Here is a 22,831-nt window from a genome sequence, read left to right as displayed (position 1 = left end):
TTACTTTTAATACTTTTATTTAAAACCATGTTCGGTTACTTTACTGTCCGAAAATAAAAAAATTCTAGCATCAATGGAGTGGTGTCAAATAAAAAATTTAATTTGGTTGATGGTGGATACTATGGGGTCTACATAATATTTAAATACAGTAAGAAAATCCAAATCATTGTAATACATAAGCAGTACATAAATCAGAGCTCTCAATGATTTAATGTCGCCATGGCGTTGGAATGCAATTCAATCATCCTTTATGGTGATATGTTGCATATAGCCTAGATGACAATGTCTGCATTTTTTTTAAATATCTTACGAATAAATACATTATTACTAACGACACTGAAATTTCCCGGATTCTTTTGGTTGCAAGGTAGCTGCAAACATGCATGCCTTTGCATTGCTTTAATGAGTGAATCACAATTGTTTGTACACTCCCCTCTGCGACTAGATAGCAGTAGAGAGACCGATCCACATCGCCCTACTACAAAAAAGAGGAGATTCTATAGTAGACGTTAGTCAATATGAAAGCATACGTGTGTATATCATACAGCAAACGCATCCGCGTAATTTCCGAGTATACGCGAGGAACGTTCCGAAAGTAAAATCTAAATTTTTTTGAAAGAGCAGTTGGTACTCCAGGTGAAACAATCGCCGTCAGCGGAGGAGTAATGACGCATGCGCAGAGCGCCGAAGAAGAGAGAGTAGCAGCAGACCACAGTACCCGAGGCATGGGAAGGAAACTGGAATAGGAAATTGTTGCACAGGCTTTTTTTTATGATGGACCCTTTTTTTTGTTAGTTCGTCATTCGCCATGATACAGGTGACCGCGCTAAAAGCAATATCACACAATCACACTAAAGACTTCAACAAGTATAGCATAGCTACTTGTACTTGTAACGAAGTTTCTACATCAATTTTTAAAATTATTCAGTATTATAATAAAAATAATTTGCTTTTAAAATACTCCGCTAAAATAAGTAGGATATTTATTTGACTCGCAAGGGTTGACTTGCTGGCGCCATGTTGTGTTTAGTGGTAAACAACTTGCAGCTGGTAAATTAGAAATCATTTTAAAATATTTGGTTAGCAAGAAAACGTGAAAAGATAAAAATGTCTGGACGATATGCCTATGAGCGAAAATGTGCAGTAAGATGCTGTCGTTCAAAACCAGAAGAGCAAAGATTTTTTCTAATGACTTTAGTGAATATGTTTTATAAAATATTGCATAACCAACACCGTGTTCATCAGATTATTAATAATAATGTGTACAATACAGCCTCCATTTCTGGCACAACCTTTACATCGTCTTCTATTTTCATATTTCCTGTAACTAAAATGGAGTTATTGTCAGTAGTTCATAAATCAAAAGGTAAACGTTCATCAGGTTTAGATGCTGTACCTGATTTTATTATTGAAGACTTGTATTGATTATATAGTTGACCCATTGTTATATCTTTATAACGAATCTTTTATGCAAGGTTATTTTCCTACCTTATGGAAGTGTTCAAAAGTTATTCCCTTGCATAAAAAAGGTCCTCGTGATGCCTGTCAGAATTACAGTACAATATCTCTTCTGTCCTCATTCTCAAAAATATTAGAATTATTGTTTAATAGATTGTCATTTTTTGAGAAAAATAAAATTTTAGTGGACAGTCAACATGGATTCAGGTGTTGTAAATCGACGATAACTGCACTTTATGAATTTATCAGCAATATAACTATGGACCTACACAGAAGGAATCATCCTGTTGGGCTATTTTGTGACCTAAGTAAGGCTTTTGATAGTATTAACCATAAAATATTAATTAAAAAGTTAAGCACATATGGTGTAAGAGATACAGTGCTTAATTGGTTAACATCTTACTTGTCTCAGCGTTCACAAGTAGTCATAGTACAACATATAGATCCCTTAACCAACATAAAATATAATGTTCATTCAGATAGGCAAAACATATCTGTTGGTGTTCCTCAAGGTTCTGTACTAGGACCTTTGCTTTTTCTTATATACGTTAACGATTTGCCTAACAATGTTAAGAGTGGTAAAATTGTATTATATGCTGATGACACTAATATATCTATACATGGAGATAACCCTTTAAGTTTAATTGCAAATATTAAAATTTTAACTAGGAACATCATAGATTGGTTTAAGGCTAATGAATTAATTCTTACTAACACAAAAACAACGTGGCTGCATTTTAAACTTAATAACTTATACAATTTGCAAGACCCAACTGTATTGATTAATGGTGATAATATATCTCAATCAAATTCAACCAAAATACTAGGTAAATATATTGAGAAGAACCTTAATTGGAAATCTCATATTGCTCATTTAACTAAAAAAAATGAGCTCAATATTATTTGCTATGAGAACATTTTCAAAACGGACTAATCTAAATGCTTTAAAAATTATTTACTTTTATGTTGAACCTCACTTACGATATGGAATAATATTTTGGGGTAATTCCACGGACTCATCTAAAATTTTTCAAATACAGAAAATATTTGTACGTATAATAATGCATGTAAATTATCGTACCTCATGCAGACAACTTTTCAAAAGCTGAGGTGTCTTAACATTACCATCGTTATACATTTATGAATTACTTATATTTGCTCATTCACAATTGAATGAACTGCAGAATTTCAATTTACATAATTATTCGACTAGAACAAAAAATAATTTTCATATATGACAACATCGTACAAAATGTTTTGCAAATAGTCCGAGATACTCTGCTATATGTTTTTATAATAAACTTCCACCACATTTTAAATCAGAAAACCAACTGTGTGTATTAAAAAAAACTGAAAGATTTGCTGTTGGAATTAAGTTTTTATTCTATTAATGATATTATGGAAGCAAAACTATGCTAAAAATGTATTATTATTATATAATATACATTATTTGTTTTTTTAACTATTATTTACGTTTATGTGTATATGGTTGTACTTAAATGTGTATTCATAATGTTTAATATTCTTGACGAGTCCTATACTACATGTACAATATAATTGTATATTTTTGTAGTCAACTTAGACATTTTAAAAAATAAATAAACAAAATAAACACTTTTCTTCTTCTCGCCGCTGAAGAGTGTAAACATTTCTTCATATATTGGTTGATTTTTTGCTCATCATGATATTTAATGTATATAATTCACTTGTCCAATATATTTGTAAAATATTGTACTTTGAAATGATCTGGCAGATGTAATAAACTAATTAGTAGAGTAAATTATGTTGTTTGACTCAGGTAAACTAGTAATACATATAAATAGCCTATTCAGGTTACCTTTGCATGAAATATATTCTGCATTTGAAAATAATCTGGCCCAAGTAGGTCATACCCTGACTTTGGAGCTTTCAGTATACCCTGTGACAGTTATGGCACTACAACACCACAAAAGTGAGTGGGTGAAACCCTAACTGGAAATATTACCTTGGTACATATTTACACTATTATGCAGCATGAATTTGTTGTAACAGTGTTGTATTTGATTGTTGAAATATAATTTTAACATTAATTTTGTAAATATAGGAAAACAAGACAACTATATTTGCAAATTTTATTGGCACCAGTAAACATGGGTTTAGGTTTTGTGTCTTGTGAACAGTGAACCTTTTAATTTGTTATCTTGAATGAAATTTAAATATATTGGTATAACATGTCTGAAGGTACATGTTTTATTTACAGCAAATTCAATTTCCCCTTTCCTTTTTTCAGAAAGTATGGCACATAAATGAGACATTCATTAATTTATTCATTGAAATAGGTTTCATATCAAACATGAGTGATCATGGTTAACTGTTTTTGCCAACTTTTGGACAGTTGTTTTGACAGCTTGATCTACTAGGGCTCCCAGAAGCCAGATTTTTGCAAAACAGAGTACACAGCATTATTGATCTGTCTGGATAAATGTATGCTCATGACTTAGGCAAAAACTGCTATATTTAATTATTCTGCTTTAGTTTTCTATATTCTGATTAAAAACCTTAATAGTTCAACAAATATTAACAGTGTTGATTATGGGTCACTGTTAGCCTACATTATATCCAAACTTTCAACATGCTTCTTAGTCTGCAAAAAAATATTCTGAATAGTGGCGACTGGCAATGCAGTGCAACAGCGCAATTTCACTGAGTAGTTTGTAAAGTATAAACATGTTCTCGCTTCTCAATATGTTAATGTATAGTCTGTATGGCTATACTGCTTCTCCGCCTGAAAGATAGTTTACCTACCTAGCTACTGCTGCCTTGTGAGGACCTGCCAAGCAGGGGTTTGGTCGGGCTTGCAGTGTGCAGAAAGATGTCATGGTCTGTAGGAATGCCACATAGTTTGTGGTGAAACTCTCCCGCCCACCTCCTTGCGAAGCCAGCTGTATGCGCTGGCCAACATTTAAGGCCCATTCTATAAGTGAGAATCTATTACAAAATGCAATTTTGGCCTATTTGTGTACCATGTAATTCAGCATTTTGAAGTAATATGTTATTAATGTTTAACTGTGTATAAAACCACTGAAGGGGTGATGGGGGGGGGGGGGGGCGTTGAAACTGTAAACCCAGTTGTGGTAAAATTGGTTTTAATGGTAACAAAGTAGGATTTAGTCAGGTTTACAGGAGAAAAAACTTTAGTAACGAACATGATAACTAGATTTATTTCATAACAGAACATTCCTGACCTATGTGTTAAAAGTGTAATTAAATGTATTCACACCTGGGTTAGAGGCCTGTATGTTTTTAAAATATAGGTACCTTTAAACATGCGCATGGTAACTTAAACCAAACAAAATGCTCACGAAAGTGATTCCATTCTGGCAATATATTTATTATGGTTAACATGACAGATGTCGGGATTTCATATGGTACAAACCAGATTATATCAGGCACCTTAACAAGAATATTAGCCTTTCTTTGCAATTGAAAGCTTAAACAAGGTTAAGTATTTAACGAGTGTAACTTTTAGAAATAAACATGCAGAGATGCAATAGGTCCGAGTTACGCTTGTTTGGATTTAGTACATAATTATTTGCCGAGAAAATTAATTACAAGTGTTTTATAAGGCAATATCAAAGTAATTGACCAATTTAGTTTAGAAAATAATATAAAGTAACATCCTTTGTGAATAATGTATTGCTTCTCTGCATCTTTGTTTACAAACAAATCCTTAATTTTCTGTATGGCGGGAAAAACAAGCACGTGGCAGCTAAAAAAAAGGGCTCCTAATGAGCATGCGCCGCACGCTCGTTAGTTCAGGTTTTGCCACGACACACATGGTATCGCTGCGGTCGCTCCATAGCAGTCTGCTTATTGTGACACGCATTTAACATGGAAGTTACCACTCTTTCCGTAGGAGTAATGCTCGTTGACCCGAGGTTATTCGAGTACAGATCACGAGGCAGACAGACATGTACTGACAAAGTGGTCGCCAATGGAAGTGTGTGCTGTTATCCCAGCGTTGGAAGCCGCACTCTCGGGACGTCACTTCCAAAACAATGCTGAGGTGGAGCAGGCTGTGCGACAATTCCTTGCATCGCAGGGCACCGAGTTTCACCAGAGTGGTGTCTTCAAACTGACTGTACGCTACGACAACTGTCTCAATGTTGGTGGAGATAATGTCGAAAAATAGTGCAAGGTGAATAGTTCATGATGCAATGGTGTATTTTTTTGGCAATATAGTATCCGCGTGAAAATTAAAATACGAAACTTACTTTCAGAACGTCCCTCGTATATTGTTGTGCCTCTGGTTGTAAATAATCACTTTATTTTCAACTCTGAAACCCTTTCATTGTTCAGTGTGGCAGGCTAAGAGAAGGAGTCACAGGAATAAAGGACGGTAAGAGACTTTCAATTGTATTTGTACTTGTGTTTCCTGCCATCTACTGTGGGCTTCCTGCCAAACGTAGTACTGTTTGCCGTTTTTGTTGTGGCTATTCTACAACCACAGGGTTTTAAAGGAAAACACGGTTGGGCCGACAATAGAAGCAAAAGGTGCTATTCATTTGTTTATTACCATCTATATAAAACAACATACACAATCAGCCGAGTTCTAGCTCATTTTTTAAGGTGGGACTACTAGAAAAAATCGTCCATGGCTGTAAAACAGAAGCTTGGGTTTAAGTTAACTTGCACAAATAATGTCCCTGGTCCCTTAAAAAGGCATTTAAACTCTGTATAGCACAGTTGGTTGCAATACTTGAAACAAAATATTATTTTCTGAATTAAAAGACAGCACTTCGCCGTAGTTACTGGACAAGTAGAATTACATATCAAATAGTTCTTAAAAACCAAACTTATATTGATCATGCTAAGTTTATCTTGGCTCGGTTTTGAAACATTCTGTACATAAAATGAATATTACTTTTAAAAGTCCAAGACGAGTGAGAGTCGGCTTAACGCCGACGATGGTACTGCCTAATATCTCACAGTCACTGCGGGTGTTCCGCGCTAGTGGTGAACTCTTATGGATGACTAGTTATCTCGCTTGTTCAGCGAGTAGAGTATGCCTTCTTAGTGCTGACAGCCCATTGGCTTTTACTGAGTTCCTAGCGCAGGTTACACCTTCATTAACATTAACATTATATTGGAGTTTCCTGAGTACCTGGAACTAAGTATACTATCTTAGTGTTGACATGACCCAGACGTTCTCCTAGTAGCTTGTAAAAATAATACTTTCAACAGCGCCGACTATATCCTGATGTTCTCGGAGTACCTGGAGCAGAGTACACCTTTGTTAGCATTATCATTCTTTTGGAGTTTCCTGAGTATTGGAACACGGCATACTGTCTTAGTGTTGACGTTATTCTGGCGTTCTACGAGTAACTGGATAATACCAATATCGTTGAGGTCTCCGTGGCCCATGGGGAAGGCAAGACGTCATGACGGTCTGTTAAAAGTGATAGTCATCTACCCTAGTCATCTCATTATTAAAAACAAGACAAGATTTTATCATTGTGTGTGCACGAAGTTCCATACAAGCAACCGAGCAATACCGATCAAATTTTTGAAAGTAATGCTAACAACCTTTATCAAAAAGATACATTCAAGCTTTTAAAAAGTTAAATGTAGAAAAACTGGTAGATTACACATGTTTTGTATTGACAGATTGTTTATTTATATAATCTTTATGATAACAACATGTATGATTAATTTTTTTAACTTTCTTTATCTAAGCTTATTTTTTAACGATTGCACTCTAATAATAAAATACTAACGCAGTTGTAAAAGGTTTTCGAAGTGCCAATACTATTAGAATATATCTATTCTCTGGATGATTATTTCAGTGGGGAAATTGATTTAATTTATTTTTATAGACTTGGTTTTCATTGTATGTCACATGATAAGACAAAGAAGATGAATACACGACACGCAGAAAAACAAGCCAAAATTAGCTGATGACCAATTTTAAAATATATAGACACCACTTTGGAATTCTCTGTGCTGTCTTTCTGTGTTCCGGTTGTGTTGTCAAGATTATCTGTTTTCTATCATAGTTCAGTTCATTGTTTTTCGCTGTGTGGTCCAAGATCGAAGTTTGTGTTTTTTCTGTTGTTATAATTGTCCCATCGTTTTCAGCCCACTGTGTGTATCTTGCTATGGTATTTTTGCTTCCACGCAGAAATAAATTCTGTACTTTTACACAAGAACATTTGGAATCTAGTTGCCAAGAAATATATTTTTTAATACTACATCAAATATATTATAAATTTGTACAACACATGGCTTTTGTTATTTTTGCATACATAATATACGTTTTTAGAGATAACACTGAATATTTCTTACGAAAATAGGTACATAATTATATATTAATTCATGTATTCAAGCATATATTTTTTAAACCATGGAAAAAATATAATTGACTATTTAACCTTAGTTTATTATGTGCTTATTGATGTGCCAAGTTAATACTAGAAAGCTATACAGGGAACGGTTTACAAATAACTTTAAATATTGGAGGTACTGGGACAGCCAAAGCATAAATGCCCAGGTAGGATTCCGAACCCAGTATTACTAAAAAGTACAAAATTAAAAATATCCCTATGTTTACAAGAATATTTCTGATTCATTTTCAATAAATATTATGGTATATAGAGTATGTGTTCATGACTGTCTCTGGCATATATTTGATGACCTATTATTTTCCCGATTCCCTTTGCTTACAATGTATGCGTCTGTAGCTCATGACTTTGTTATACGATGTTAAACAACAAATTTCCTACCACTTAATATTTCAGCGAGGCTTTGCCGCCTGCCAGGTGTGTGTTCGCACAGGGTGGGAAAGGCACAGGTGAATGTTTCGGTGCTATAGCGTGTCTCGTCCGTATGCAATTTAATGTGCACTTGTCACATCCACACAGCGCGTTATGCTCCCTATGTTCGTGATGTTTTCTACGCGAGTAAGATATAGCCAGCTGTATCTAAACTGTCCCTGGCCACACCAAATTGTGTTCACTATGTTGGCGACGTCACCCGGTGATTTGCTCTCGGCTATTTTTCTATAACTTCGCTGACTTCATGTATTCGCAGGTAACCAAAAACATCTGTTTTTCGCCTGGAATTGTGCTGTACTTCTGCGTTTGCTTTTTATGAAGTTAAATTTATCTCTTGTCAGTATTGTGCATTAAATTGTTAAGTTGACGCAAAAAATAATTTAAAGATTACGAAAATATCCATGTTTATAGACTAAATCAATGAAAGAATATAGAAGGCAGGATATGCAAGACAATGCCTGGGATTTGATTCCAAGGAAATGCCTTCAAACTGAATTGAACTTATTCTGAAATAATCCATAAATTTGGTTTCGTCCTTACAAGCATCTGCTTCATCAATTGATGAAATTCTTCCAGTTACTTTATATTTATATTTAATTCATGAATATATTTATTTTTACGATTACATATTGTAAGAGCCAGCAGAATATTATCATCACTCTAATCCCATGGAATGCGTCTCTTCGACTTCACGAACTATAGGTACTATCCTGTCTGGCCACCTGGCGTAGCGAACATAGCAAACATCGCAAAACTAACGAATATCGCGAAAATTTCTCACATTTCTGCGTGGCCTCAGCTTTACTCTCTCTTAGCAGCACACTTAATCTGTTTTAAACGCTGTAGTCGTCATTATATACATTTAGAAACGCAAATGAACCGAGAAAGCTAAATTTAGGAACCCTTAGAAATGCTTAACTTCAAATTGTCGACCAAAAATACCTTGCATTTTCCGCCATATTAAAAAAAAGGGTTAAATTCAGTTTTTTCATCATAACTCGGTTCCCCGTTGAGATACGAAAATTTTCATGCAATAACTTTTTGTTGCTTCTTTTACGATATACAGTTAAGGTCCTTTACATTTTTCACGTATCGTCATCGTTATTGATATATCGATCGAAAAAACCATAAATTTAGGGAGTGAAAATAGTTTTTTGCTATTATCGTTTTTCTCGTGAAAGATGAAAAATGTATAGTATCAAATCAATAGAACGTGTTTAGACCTACAATTAAGTTTTTTTAATTTTTTATTTTCGAAATAATTACGACCTTAAGCGCGCCACAAATTCGGTAAGACTGTGCCCAGTTTTTATTTAGCTGCTCGCAAGGTTGTATCCACACGTCAAAATGGATGGAAGGTTGTTCAGGGAATTATTGAAATACAACATAAATTAATAAACAAGCCAAATTATAAATCAAACACATGAGATTTAATGATAAAATAATTTTTGTGTATTATAAAATAATAATTAAAGGCGGTCATTTTTTTCAAATATTTTTGGTCGTTTTGATGGTCCTGGTTGAAGAAGTTCCTCCACGGTAGACTATGAGTCGTGAACTCTTGAACCGCAGGAAATGATGCTGTGACAGTCGAAACATCATAATCATCATCATCGTTGAATAGAATGTCGACTCTGGCGACGTTGTTGCATGTTTGTCTTCTACAATGCAGGCAAATAACGGAGCAACTAATTCCTGCTTTCCTGCACCCACAAGCAGCCCCACACTTTCCTTTACATTTGCGCGAAATGAGCTCTATGGCGAGACGCACATTGCAGCGACGGGCACGCTGCGGTCAAATTTGCGGCGCACTAGAAGTCGTAATTTTTTCGAAAAATAAAAAATAAAAAAAGGAAATTGTAGGTCCGAACACGCTCTACATGTTTGATACTAGACATTTTTTCAATATGATTCACTAGAAAAAATAAAATAGCAAAATACGAATTTCACTCCCCAAATGTATGGTATTTTTAAATAACGATGAACGATACGTGAAAAATGTAGAGGACCTTAATTGTAGATCGTAGGAAAAGCAACAAAAACGTATTGCATACACATTTTCGTATCCCGACGGAGAACCGAGTTATGATGAAAAAACCGAATTTAACCCTTTTTCAAGATGGCGGAAAATGCACAAGGTAATTTTGGTTAACAATTTGAAGTTAAGGTTTTCATGCCCCTCCCCCCCCCCCCCTACCAGACGTGATATCCAAAATATAGCTTTCTTGGTTGATTTCCATTTCTAACCCGTTTTTCTCGACGTAATGACTGGACTACTGTCCTTATTTATTGTGCTTTGTTTCCAGAATTTTGGAAATACTTTTTTCTCGATGTATTGCATCATCTGATAACACTTAACTCGTACTTCTAAAGAAACGCAAATGAAAGACTTCAAATAAGGTTAAAAATTCTTGTCAAAAAATCGTTCATAACATTTAATTTTAATTATTTTAGCTCTGTTTTGACCATATGGCGTAATTTACGAAATGCCTTGTTATTAATTGGGACCGACTGCTACAAATAGTTTCTCCTCTAATTGGTGTTTATAATTATTAATTTGCATACAACTGTAATATGGTCTTGTAAAACTCAAAGAATGACAAAATTAATAATATACTAAAAACTATGATGTATTCGCCGATATAATACAAAATAAGAATATGAATGTCTACAAGCCGGGTAGCAACAGGCAACAGTGGACGCCATTTGCCCTGCACATGTGAGACGGACTGTAGGAAGAGAAGGAGAGTGAAACCGGGGGCTGCAGCTCCGGCAAGTGCGTGGAGGGAGGAGCTGGGGGCCCGGAGAGACGTGTGCGGGCGGGTCGCGTGCCTTGCAGGGGCACAGCAGCCCCCCAAAATGTCAGAGTTTACGGGCGGGCCCCGTTTGAATGGATACAGAGCGGCCGTCCAGGGCGGTTCTGCGCTTCGACCCAAGGCATCTGTTTGAAGGGGGGTGGGGGAAGTGTTGCGTGCAGTTAGTGTAGCATCAGTAGACAACACATAGTTAATAGTCAGCAGTCCAGAGTCGCCAGTCAAAATTACATAACATGACCACGGGAGTATTTGATTAAACTACATCATCGCGAAAGATTTTCTGATAGGTGAAAATATTTTGGCAGCTGGCGGTCTTTCAGTCCGAAATGAAGTTCGATGATATCCCACTGCTCCACTGGCGACTGCGGGACTGCTGACTGTGGAACAGTTTATCTCCGACTGCCGTCTGCCGCATGCCAGTTGTCAAACTGCGGACAGCGCATTGTGAATAAGGTCCTAGACGCCGAAACGTCTGGCGTCACCTCTTCGTAAGCAAAAGAAAATAAAAATTGATCATTTATATCCAAATGGTTTTATTTTGCGGGCTATAATGACAAAAATCTACTCAGGCATGCAGTCCGACTGCCGGGCTCGGGTGCTTGATAAGAATGTAACGTGAGACGAGTGGAACGGTATGTGCACAGACGATAATTTTTTTCCGCAATGCGTAACACGCCAGCGCAGAGATAGGTTTAAGTGACACGAGATATTAGTATCAACACAGCGTCTTTTTTCTTCTTATTTTAGCGGCGGCTACACATTACACATCTTTCAGTAACCTGTGGAATTCGTCATGGTTTTACAAGTAGCAGCAGTGATAATGCAATATGATACTTTTTTTGAACCGCTCTCTGAGTTCCGTTTGTCAACTGTGAGCCTGAGCTTAGTGAGATTGACACGTGAACGTCTCCGAACGCATACGCTTCCAACTTCTAGAACCGCACGTATGTTGCTAGACTCCGACGTTTATTGTTTGAATCACCGGAAAAAAACATAGAAGTGTGTACTAATCGTACGCCCAATAATAACATGCAACAAATGCTATTTTTGACTTTTATTATTCTTGTTTGCTGTATAAAAATTTTCAAATGTGTAAAGGTGTTCCCACTTTAAAGTATCACAGTCAGCCACGGACAGCCGGCAAAATACTATTTGTTTTAATTGTGAAAATAATGACAAGCTTCTATGTCCAAATTAATCTCACACTGTCTCAAATACTGCAACATATATGCATGTTTGCACACCCGAACATTTTGTAGCTAATTGCTTTGGGCACCAAATTCTGCTTACCAAATAAGAACACCCTCCAGCCCCCCCCCCCCCGAAAAAAGGCTCTTCTTATTCTTACGTTTATTCACCATTGCAGTTAAAAATACTTTTTTTAATGTTAGGTGAAATTCTTTTTTTCAACTTGACGTTTTTAAAATGGTTAAATGCATATTTTGGTTAAAAGTGTTAATTGCATATAAATGTATACCATTAAAAATATTAATGGCCACATATAAAATAAAATTAATAAATACGTAACTAACAAAGCCATATAAAATCTATTTGAATATATCACTTATATATTGAAATATTACTTATTCCCAACGATTTGGCGTTTACTTCCTTTAATGGTTTTGTTCTTCTTCCGAGGTGCATTCTGTCGTAACCTTGCCTTATTACCCCGCATGCAGTCACGCTGAATTCCCATGCCGTTCGGCCTCAACACAAATATCTGTGGAATACGCGTGTACTCAGCCCGGTCTGGTGTCCACAGGCCCGGCCTAGCCAGGGTGGGTATTCAGTCCGGGCGAGCGAAGCACAACTGAAAGAGGACGGGAAGAAGAGGCAGCGCGGAGACCCCTCTTCCTCGCAACCAGTCAACCAAGGTCAAGCGGCCGTGGCGGCGCCAAATGCTAGGAAGAATATTCGCGCAGTACACGTCGTAGAAATCACGGTTTTTATCAAAATTTTCCGTTGGGACCTAGTGCAAATTATATACGCAGCTAAGGGGAAAGGATTGGTGCACTATCCAAAAGTGGTTTTACGCAATAGTAATGAAAACTGTGAGCATGGCATGCCTCTGAAAATACGCGAATTAGGCTTAATCGGCATGCATTTACTAATCGACTATATGTCTGAGACATCTTAAACAACTTCAGGATCATGCCCGGTACCTTAATCTCTTTTATATCCGAAATCGGTAATCGCATGTCAAATAGTTTCGATAAAAACAATTAATTGTTAAACCTCTGCAGCTCACTTTGCACTGCATGTAGGCGGGCCCCTTAAATGGTTTACTCGAATTGACAGTTTGCGACATCATGCGAAAAAATGTAAAGGTGAAGTCCGTGCGCCTACTGCTGAACTACCTGCCGACATTTTGACTCCTCACTTTAGATTGGAGACACGGAAGCGTACAACCAAACAAACAGATGCGCAGCAACCGTTTCCTTTGACGTCTGAACATGGAACTAAACCTAAGACTGTGTTCGGAGCATTACAAGTGAACGATAATGGCTTCTACTTGGCGCAGTCTGTTTTTCGTGGAAAGTTGAAAGACTTCAATTAACTAAATACGTTTAGTGAGTCGAAAGACATTTGTAATTTTCTTGACGATATCAGACAGAACATAATCAATCAGCTTACTGATGACGTAGCAACAAACGGACCTTTGAAGTATAACTTGTGGTTGGACTGTTTGAATGGAAAGCCATATCCGTTCGATGACAAAGTGAAGAAGTGTGCATTCAAGACATCGGCTGCAGTAATTTACAGTTCTGACGAAGCGAAGCAAACTGTTAAAAACGGTATCCAGAAACTCTGTCAAGAAGAGGAGGACTATGTCTGTAAAGGTTCTGGATGGTCTCTGTCTAGTATAAACCTATTGGAGCTAAGAATAAGTCATTTCACGCCTATGCAGGGCTAAATATTTATAAGATTGCTGGGTTTCGCAAGTGATCCTGTAGTAAAATATGGATTATGTAATAAATATTATGTTTGTGAAACAACTTAAGGTGTTTTATTTTCGAACCTGTCATTATTGAGGTATTTTTACATAAAATTATTTTTTGTATTTACCAGGGATCGAACCAAGTTTTGAATAAACCATTACTTTAATGAGTGAATTGTTTGATGAATTTTAGAATTTTACCCGAATTTCTATCATTAAATTTACGGATTTTCAAGATGGCGGCCGTAACGCGAATTGCAACATTAATAGGATCCAATATGGCTGTCGTAACGTAAAGTGTAAGGATGACATCGTACTCAAACAAGATGGTGGGTGTAATGAAACAAGCAACATTTATATAATCCAATATGACGACCATAACGATAAGTGCAACAGTGTTTTTTAAGATATATTTTATTAAATTTTTATTATTAAATTCTATTAATTTTTTTAATGATTATGAAATTTTTTTCCATTTTTCTAACATAAAAATAACAGATTTTCAAGATGGCGGACATGACATCATTCTAGGTGACGATATATAATTTGACATAAGTGGCGGGATCAGTGTGCCAGCAGCCACAGTGAGGGAAGGAGTGGTCGTTATTTATATTTTTTTGCCCTCACCGGGTTCGAACCGAGGACTCCGAGCTCCGTGCCATAAATGTATGTTTTTAAAATATTTTTATTAACATTTTATTAATTGAATTTTTTTCATTAAAATCGGAAAATGAAGATTTACAAGATGGCGGGCGTAATGTAAATTGCAACGGTGATGTCATAATCCAAGATGGCGGTCATTATATCTTTATTCCTAAAAAATGCTTATCGGAGGCTGTAGATATGGATGCTTAAGCTGTTTTTAGGAATTTCGTGGTTTCTAAGGCAAACCGACTTTTGAGGTTTTTCGAAATCCTAATTTTCCTATTTTTGTGGAAGAAAACGAGAAATCTTTCCTCGAAACAGGAATTTTTAAGTCATTTTGAGTCATTTTTGAGGAATTGAGGAATATTTGAGTCCAAGATGGCCGCCGTGACGTCACCATCTAAAATGGAGGACCGGCACCAGGCACCACAGTCTGAAGCCTGTGCCAGTAGCCCCATTTACCCACTACTCTTAAGCAGACCTTTGCTGGGGGTGCGTTTAGGAGGCTTTGCTGACAACGCCCCTCAGTATTTGTCAGGAGCATTGGTGCATAATTTTATAATTTAATTGATATTTCATTCTAGCATAATTTTTTTTAAAACCACGGAAAAAGATAATTTTATATTTAACCATTGGACTTTAATTTTGGTTTTATCATACTTATTAATGTCTGTAGATAATACTGTAAAGTTATCTAGGGAACAGTATAGAATAACATTAACTTTCGGAGGTACTAGGAGAACACAAGAATTAATGCCCGGGTAAGGATCCGAAGTAAGGATTACTGCAAATACTATTTTGTAGGATAAAGTTGTTTTCATATAAATGTACATATTTACAAATATATGTTTTTAAATATTTCTGTTCCATTTATAAAAAAATTGCTAAGTGTGCAAACTTTTTTTTTAATTTTTCAAAACAATATTATAACTACAATATTTTGTCAAGTTCATGCATGAAGTCAGCCAATTAGATACAAAAAAAAATATGTTTTTAAGTAGGCCTGATATTTATAAACTAAGTGAATTTGTGGAAACTCTTCAGTCCCCAAGAAGGAAAATGTTTTCACTGGAGCGAAGCGACGGTGGGAATACCTAGAATGTAGAAGGCGCTTTGCGCTCAGACACACAGTCACGCCGGACAGACATCATGCCTGAAACTGCTTCCACAGGGGTTTCAACACACACATTTTCCAATATCGTCAATTTATTCCCCCCCCCCCCCCCCCTCCTTTAACGGTTTACAACTTACAATTATTTAATTTCCAACAAAGACATGAGTTCGAGCCACGTTTAAACTAAAAGCAACGATTCCATCTCAGAAATTTCGCTCTCTACTACAGTTATAACCTTCAGGACCTGGCCTAGTCAGGGGTGTATTTTTATTAGTGAGGCGGGATGATGAATGTGACGCTCGCTGGTGCTTCTGGCGCGGTGTTGCCTCTGGACTGGCGCGCAATCATCTCATAGTGCATTGGGCAACTGAGAATTGAGCGGTCACAGTAACATTAAAAAGGCGGGAATATGACCACAAACATGTATTACAAAGCCCTTACGTGCTTTCAAGAATCCGTACCGGATGTTTCATGCCTAAAACATATTCTGAAAAAAGCGTTTTAGCAATTTAAATTCTAATAAAAATTGAGTTTAGAAAATAAATGCAGAAAGAGAACTACTCATCCACCCTTAGAGTATTATCAAAGGCTTTTCGTAAACAGACACCACTCGGATTTCATGAGAAGTTTTCAAATTGCTCTTCACACCACATGTGTGCCTAGGTGATGGGGTGCTTTATAATATACATCGTTAATAAAGGCAGTGGTTGGCATTCTGTCATCTGGTACTCTCTTCGTTCGCTGACCAGTAACATTATTCGTATCACGAAGCCTGTTTAGTTCTGCGATGACAACATTATAGCTTGTGGGCCATTCGTCTGCGATGTCAGGATGGGCAGCTGTTCCCAGGGATCCCCTCAGGGCTAGCAGCGTGTGTTCCAGTGCGCCGGAGCTGACGGTAACAACCAGGGCGGCCTGCCGTGCTTTCTTTCCTTCTGTCCAATGGGAGGCTTCACTTTCAGGATGTACGGAAAAAAATGTCCGAAAATTGACTTTCGTAGTTCGAGTTTTGTAATTTTCTTTGCAATTGATAACATTTGCATTTGTGAGTAAATGCCAATTGTAAAATATTTCAATCTGCGTGTACCCACAAATAATAAATTTTGCGTGGAATCGAGCCAGTGGCGGACCTAGACTGTGCGGGGCCTTGGGCAATTTATTTCAGCGGGGCCCTTGTATCTCGGAGAGGGGGGGGGGTGTCTTATCAGACTGGAGTATGGAATACCACTGGTGAAAGGGGGATTTGTGGTCACTCTCCCTTAAAGTTAGAAAATTAAACTTTTGAGCCTACATTGAACCTAAATTTCGACGATGGTAAGAAATTTTCTTTCGTGGAAATTGTAATTGGTTTAGTTTTATTAATGCATACAATTTAATTCTGGTGAAATCGGGTCATTTTATGTCTATAAAAGCTGTCAATATTTTTAAAAGTGAAATCATAATAAAAAATATAAAAAATCAAAAGCAAAAACAAAAAAAACAATATTTCCTTTTTTTTCCCATTTACACACATACGATATTTTTTCACATAAAATAAAATTATACAAAGAAAAAAAATAAAAATACGAAAATAAATTTGGATTGTTTTTGTACAAATACTCAAATATATGCCACATGTAAATGAGGGCTAATTTATATAGCTGTTTAGGCTATTATGTAAATTAGTCGTAAAATTAATTTGGTACAAAAATCACATGGGTAATTTTTTTTCCCTCACTTATGAAAATAAATGGTTTTAAGGGAAAAAAAAAACCCAACAACATTTCAAGGCAAAATATTACAGTTCAACTGTTCCTTATATCCATTAATTTTATCAGTCTTTAAATATTTTGTTAAAGAATCGCTTAATTTTTTTTCAAGTTCTTTGCGTTTTTCAATTTTTTTCCGTTTGGAACTGCCAGAATCATATTTCCTACCAAAGTCACGATCACGAGAGGTCATTGTAAATTAATCTGACTGAAACTAACAAATAAAAATTTCATAATAAAAATAAATATCCCTATTAATAAATATCATTGAAAGTAGTTACAACAAAATAACAGGACGAACGAATAGAGATTCAAAATGTGCACTGCACGATACATGACTTAATATTTCCACTGATCTGGCGACACTGCAATAACAACATCGGCCTGTAACGCGTACGTTCACACCCTCTCCACTTTTGAATATCGTAAAAGGGAAGGGAAGGCTAATTATCAGCCGCTGACTAAAGTCACGTAAATTTAGAAGGTTGAGAGGAAGTTTAGGGTTTACATAGCGACCTATACTTTCAATTCCTTTGATAACTGGCAGAAGTAATAAAAACATAAAACAAAAAAAGCACAACTGTATTTACTTTTCACCGCCCTTCCCCAGATATATATTAGAGGAAAACGACACTCAGAGCAAAGCCTTGTTGTCGCCGTATCTGTGATAACTGTAACCTGAAGCAAACACTAATCAGCATCGCCAGCTGGCAAGTGTCAGGTAATGTGATCCACATATTGCCAACCCAATTATCTGACACTCGTCCCCTGCATGTTGCGGGTAATACATATAAAAGAGGTTCTAATAGACATTAGGGGTGTACAACTTAATTTCGAACACCTTACATGACATGTGCCAGGGTGAGGGCAGACGCGAGGCCCCACTAGGCGCGGGGCCCTGGGCGATTGCCCTGGTCGCCCGGCCCTGGATCCGCCCCTGAATCGAGGCTTAGGCCTATAGGGAACACTGGTAAGTAGACCAGAATAATAAAAATATAACTGATGAAAACTTTGAGTGACATTATTCATTACGTAAGTCATCTACCGATGAATTTATAATTTATTTTAAAAGTTAATTTTGTAGAACTCGGTTTATTTTCTGGCACCAAGGTGGACTCCAAGTTCTCGTATATATTTGGGATGGCGTTATTTATTGAGTTTGGATATTGTTGCATTGAATCTTTCGTCCTATTTGCTTATGTATGGGTCACCATTTTTTCGAGTTTATTGTTGGTTAATTAGATCTTGTTAAATAGCCAAAGAATTAATGATAGAGGTTATTAAAGTGCATATATATAAGTTTGCATTATAGTACGTTGCTAAATAATAATGCAAGTCACAGATTGTTTTATTATCTTTTTTCTTTGGAGAAGCGTCTCCCTTCTCCCCCTACCCCCGAAAAATTCAAGGAGGAACCTTTGTGAGCACCCCTGGTAGAGACAGCTGTATGTCGAGAAATGATACGGGCACTAAACAGTATTACTGCACCTTTATTGAACCTACTACATTATAGGTAAGGTAACTACTCTCTGAGAAGTGCGGGATCACCGCAAACCCAGGCTTCTATAGCCATAGGGAATGGATACTCAATTTCATCGTGACTTGGAGGTGTTTGAGGAAGAGCTACAATGAAATGCTGAGACAAGCAAACAGCATCACTGCCACCCAACCATCTTAACCCTTAGTATAACCTGTGGTTGGCTCAGAGAATCCCATCCCGAGAGTATCATAAGGCGCTTAGCCAAAGCTATCACATCTTTGGGACCCTTAAGACAACCCAGTGAGCCTATGATTTGGCCGAGATTTAACCAACCTCTGCTAGCTTTCCAGTCTAATACTGGAGGTTTTCGCTGCTCACTTCGCGCGTTCTTCACTGGAGTGGGGGGCCCTTTGGACGTGCTCTAAGCGATCAAAGCTACAATTTGTGAGTGTGAATTGTGCTGCCAATAGTAATTTTTCGGCACAATTATAAATTTAATTTTTGAACTCTAATCTTAACAGTAACTTTATATCTTCCTCACGAGGGGAATCCCAGCATCAACATAGGTCACCCCCTACTACTGCCTGGATTTTTCATGCATTTGCAGGCCTATATGGTCTGTTAGCCCTTGAGGTAGTGCTGTGACTGTCCCGGTCAAATACACAGGGGATGCCTGGGAAACTGGTCCCGTAGAACCAGCCCCTCGGATACCCCACTGGCTTCAGCACCCCAGATTTTACATTAATGTGTGCACAGACTAGCAATTGCGATTGGTTTTGCACATTGAGCCAAGTCTTTTGGGACCCAACAGCTTGAGTGCCCGGCAGTGATGACCTACCCAGTTTAAGTTTACGAACCTTTGGCCATTGTTTGTACAGAGGCCCTTTACACCCCTCCAGATCTCTCTTTCCAACCTCTGAGGATGTCGGGGAACGAGGAATCCCCAGCAGAGCTCACTTTGGTAAACATTCTTGGTACCAAGCTGAGGTACTGAGTGAGTTGCCTTGGCGCGGAGATGCTATATGTTCGCACCCACGCATCCTTTCTGTGAGTCTGTTGGATTCTGCCACGGATACTGGTGCTAACAAAGGATCCGACACTGCAAGCGGCAAGCATCTTATCGCAATGATTCAGGCCCACTCCCAACTCACCCACTCACATGAGCATGTTATTCGGCTATCACCACTTGCCGAGATTAAAATAACTGGACCCCAGTGTGTGCACCACCGGGTATACCTGGGCAACAACAGTTTTTTAACAGTCCAGCACTTTTTAACAGACTCAGTACTGGCGCCACCAGTCAGGCACTGAGAACATCCATCCTTAACATCAAGAGGACCCCCAACGGGGTGTTAATATGACGGGAGGGAACTGAACCTTCGGCTGACCAATCCTGCAGCCAGCACCAACCCATTGTACTATCCATTATACCCAGCACAGGCTGGCTACACCTTCTCTTATCCAACCTAATCCAGAAGAGAAGAGAATGTGGGTGATAATTCAACCGCATACAGAAGGAGATAAACTTCTTATAATCACAATCGGGTAAGTTGTTAGAGCCCCGGATACAACGAGAGGCTGAGGCACCTCATTACAACGTCATCACCAAGCAACCCCTAGCTAACTCAGTTAACCAAACAATTGATTGTGTCCTTGACCATAGGGTCCCAATAATAAGATGAGCAGATTATTCAACAAAATGTTGCAATTGTTTTACATGCTCGATTTAACTGGCATGTACTCCTGTGAAGGCAGAATCCACCCTACATTAGAGCCATCGGAAAATGGATACGCCATTTCGTCGTAACATGGAGATGTTTGAGGAGCAAGTTACAACGAGGGGCCGAGTCTACATTTCCCGAAGAATAACACCACCCTATGGGTATCACAAGTTAATTATCCAAGTCTATCACATCTTGGACACCTCAAAAAACTTAAAGAGCCTGGAATCTGGTAGTAGTCTATTTATACCACTACTAGCTTGTAGCAATCCACAATGTGGATTTATTATATATATATGAATATTGATTAAGAATAACTTTAATATAAAAAATAAATTTTTTTAATATGTAAATAAGTATAATAGTTCAGAGCTGTTAAGAATTGGTATTTATTAATTTGGTTAAATTTCATGGAAAGCCTTCAAATACTTATTTCCTTGAGATACATAAATATTAATTTGTGGGTTAACTCCAGTTCATAATAATTAATTTTGATATTTCATACTTAATTTCAGTAATTGTTTTGTTTAAATCAGTGTATACTATAATTTTACAGGACCTAATTTTTAAACAAAAATTTCTAAACGGTATGTCTTTCAACTTTGATTACTAAATTTTCAAAATTGTATTTAAATTTCTTGGGTAATTTTAAATTCTATTGGATATTGCTAGTGTAATATTTCGAGAATAGTCTGGAAGGTACAGAAGGAAGAGCGGACAGGCGCGACACACTGGCGCCAGTAAGTTATTTTTCACCTTGTAAATGCATGTTTGGGATTTACGCGTCACATGGACGCACAGCTGTAGCGACCGTCGGGAAGTTTCTCTAGAGGCTACTACTAGCCAGCCAATCAGGGCGAGCCCTGGCGTGGAGTGATGCGCCCGTCCGAATTTCCTTATATGGTCATGTTTCTGAATTCTGTACCCTGATTGGTCAGTTGGCCCACGGGGTTGCCTTCCTTGTCTTCACCTTTACAAGGGAAGGTAGCCTCGTCAACCAAGTCACTTGTCGCTCGATCGTCGCCGAATCTGGTTACGTCATCGGCAATTCACACACTGGAAAGTCACTAAGGGACAACTTAACGTCTAGGGGCTGGCGCAAGGCCGTATATTCATTCAATTTAATTGGAAATTTAGGCGCTAGACGTCGGCATCGGCCCGATTTCGCATGTTTCAGATTCGCGATCGAGAGTTTCCTGAGTTTTGTCATACTAAAATATGTTATACTAAAATATATATATATTTTTTTTTGGAGAGGGACAAGACTCCTCGACCATCAACGGCAAGATGTATGGTGCTGTGGTATGTATTTGGACCTTATCCTATTACAATTCAAAGACCTCGTAAAAATATGTATAAAAAAACAAAAAACGGTGCAAGTAACAAAGCTTTAGAACTAAATTCATGTGTACAATTGTGTACTGATGCCATGTAATGATGAGAAAAAACATTTTTTTTGGAAAGAAATTACCAAAGGTAATTTAACAAACAATTTTATTTACAAATTAAAATTATAACTGGAAAAAAATGTAGAAGCAACCATAGTAATGAAAAATTCCTAAGGAACATTGTCTTATTTTACGTTTCTCTGTGTGCTTAGCCGGGCCACACATACAACGTAAAAAGCTTTCTAGGTTAGTACCAGAGTTGTTTCGCTGCTCACTGCGTCCGCCCTTCAACAGGGTAGGGATTTATCTGGACGTGCTCTAAGCGGTAAGAACCACCATCTGCTAGCATGTCCTCACCCTGTGACTTCGGCTGGTACAGAAAACCTCAACGGAGTTTCATAAATCAGGACGGGTCACCTTGCACTACTGCCTAAACATTTTTAATACCTGCGGGCTTGTATAGTTTGTTAGTCCGTAAACTAATACGGTAACTGCCATAGTCTACGATGCATGGTATACCTCGGAAACTAGTCCCGTGGGGCCAGCCCCTCATACACTCCCTTAGCTCCGGTGCCTCAGAGCAAACAGCACGGGCACCTAGTTCAAAGCTTTCGCTTAACTTGATTTATAACGCGCGAGTTCCTGAACTCTTGTGGGCCGGCAAGTACTCCCCGAGAGGGGATAAATGCGACGGAGCAAGGCGTGGCCACA

This window comes from Bacillus rossius, chromosome 3, assembly GCF_032445375.1.
Source record: "Bacillus rossius redtenbacheri isolate Brsri chromosome 3, Brsri_v3, whole genome shotgun sequence".
NCBI classification, from domain to species: Eukaryota; Metazoa; Arthropoda; class Insecta; order Phasmatodea; family Bacillidae; genus Bacillus; species Bacillus rossius.
Note: the sequence above shows the minus strand (reverse complement) of the source record.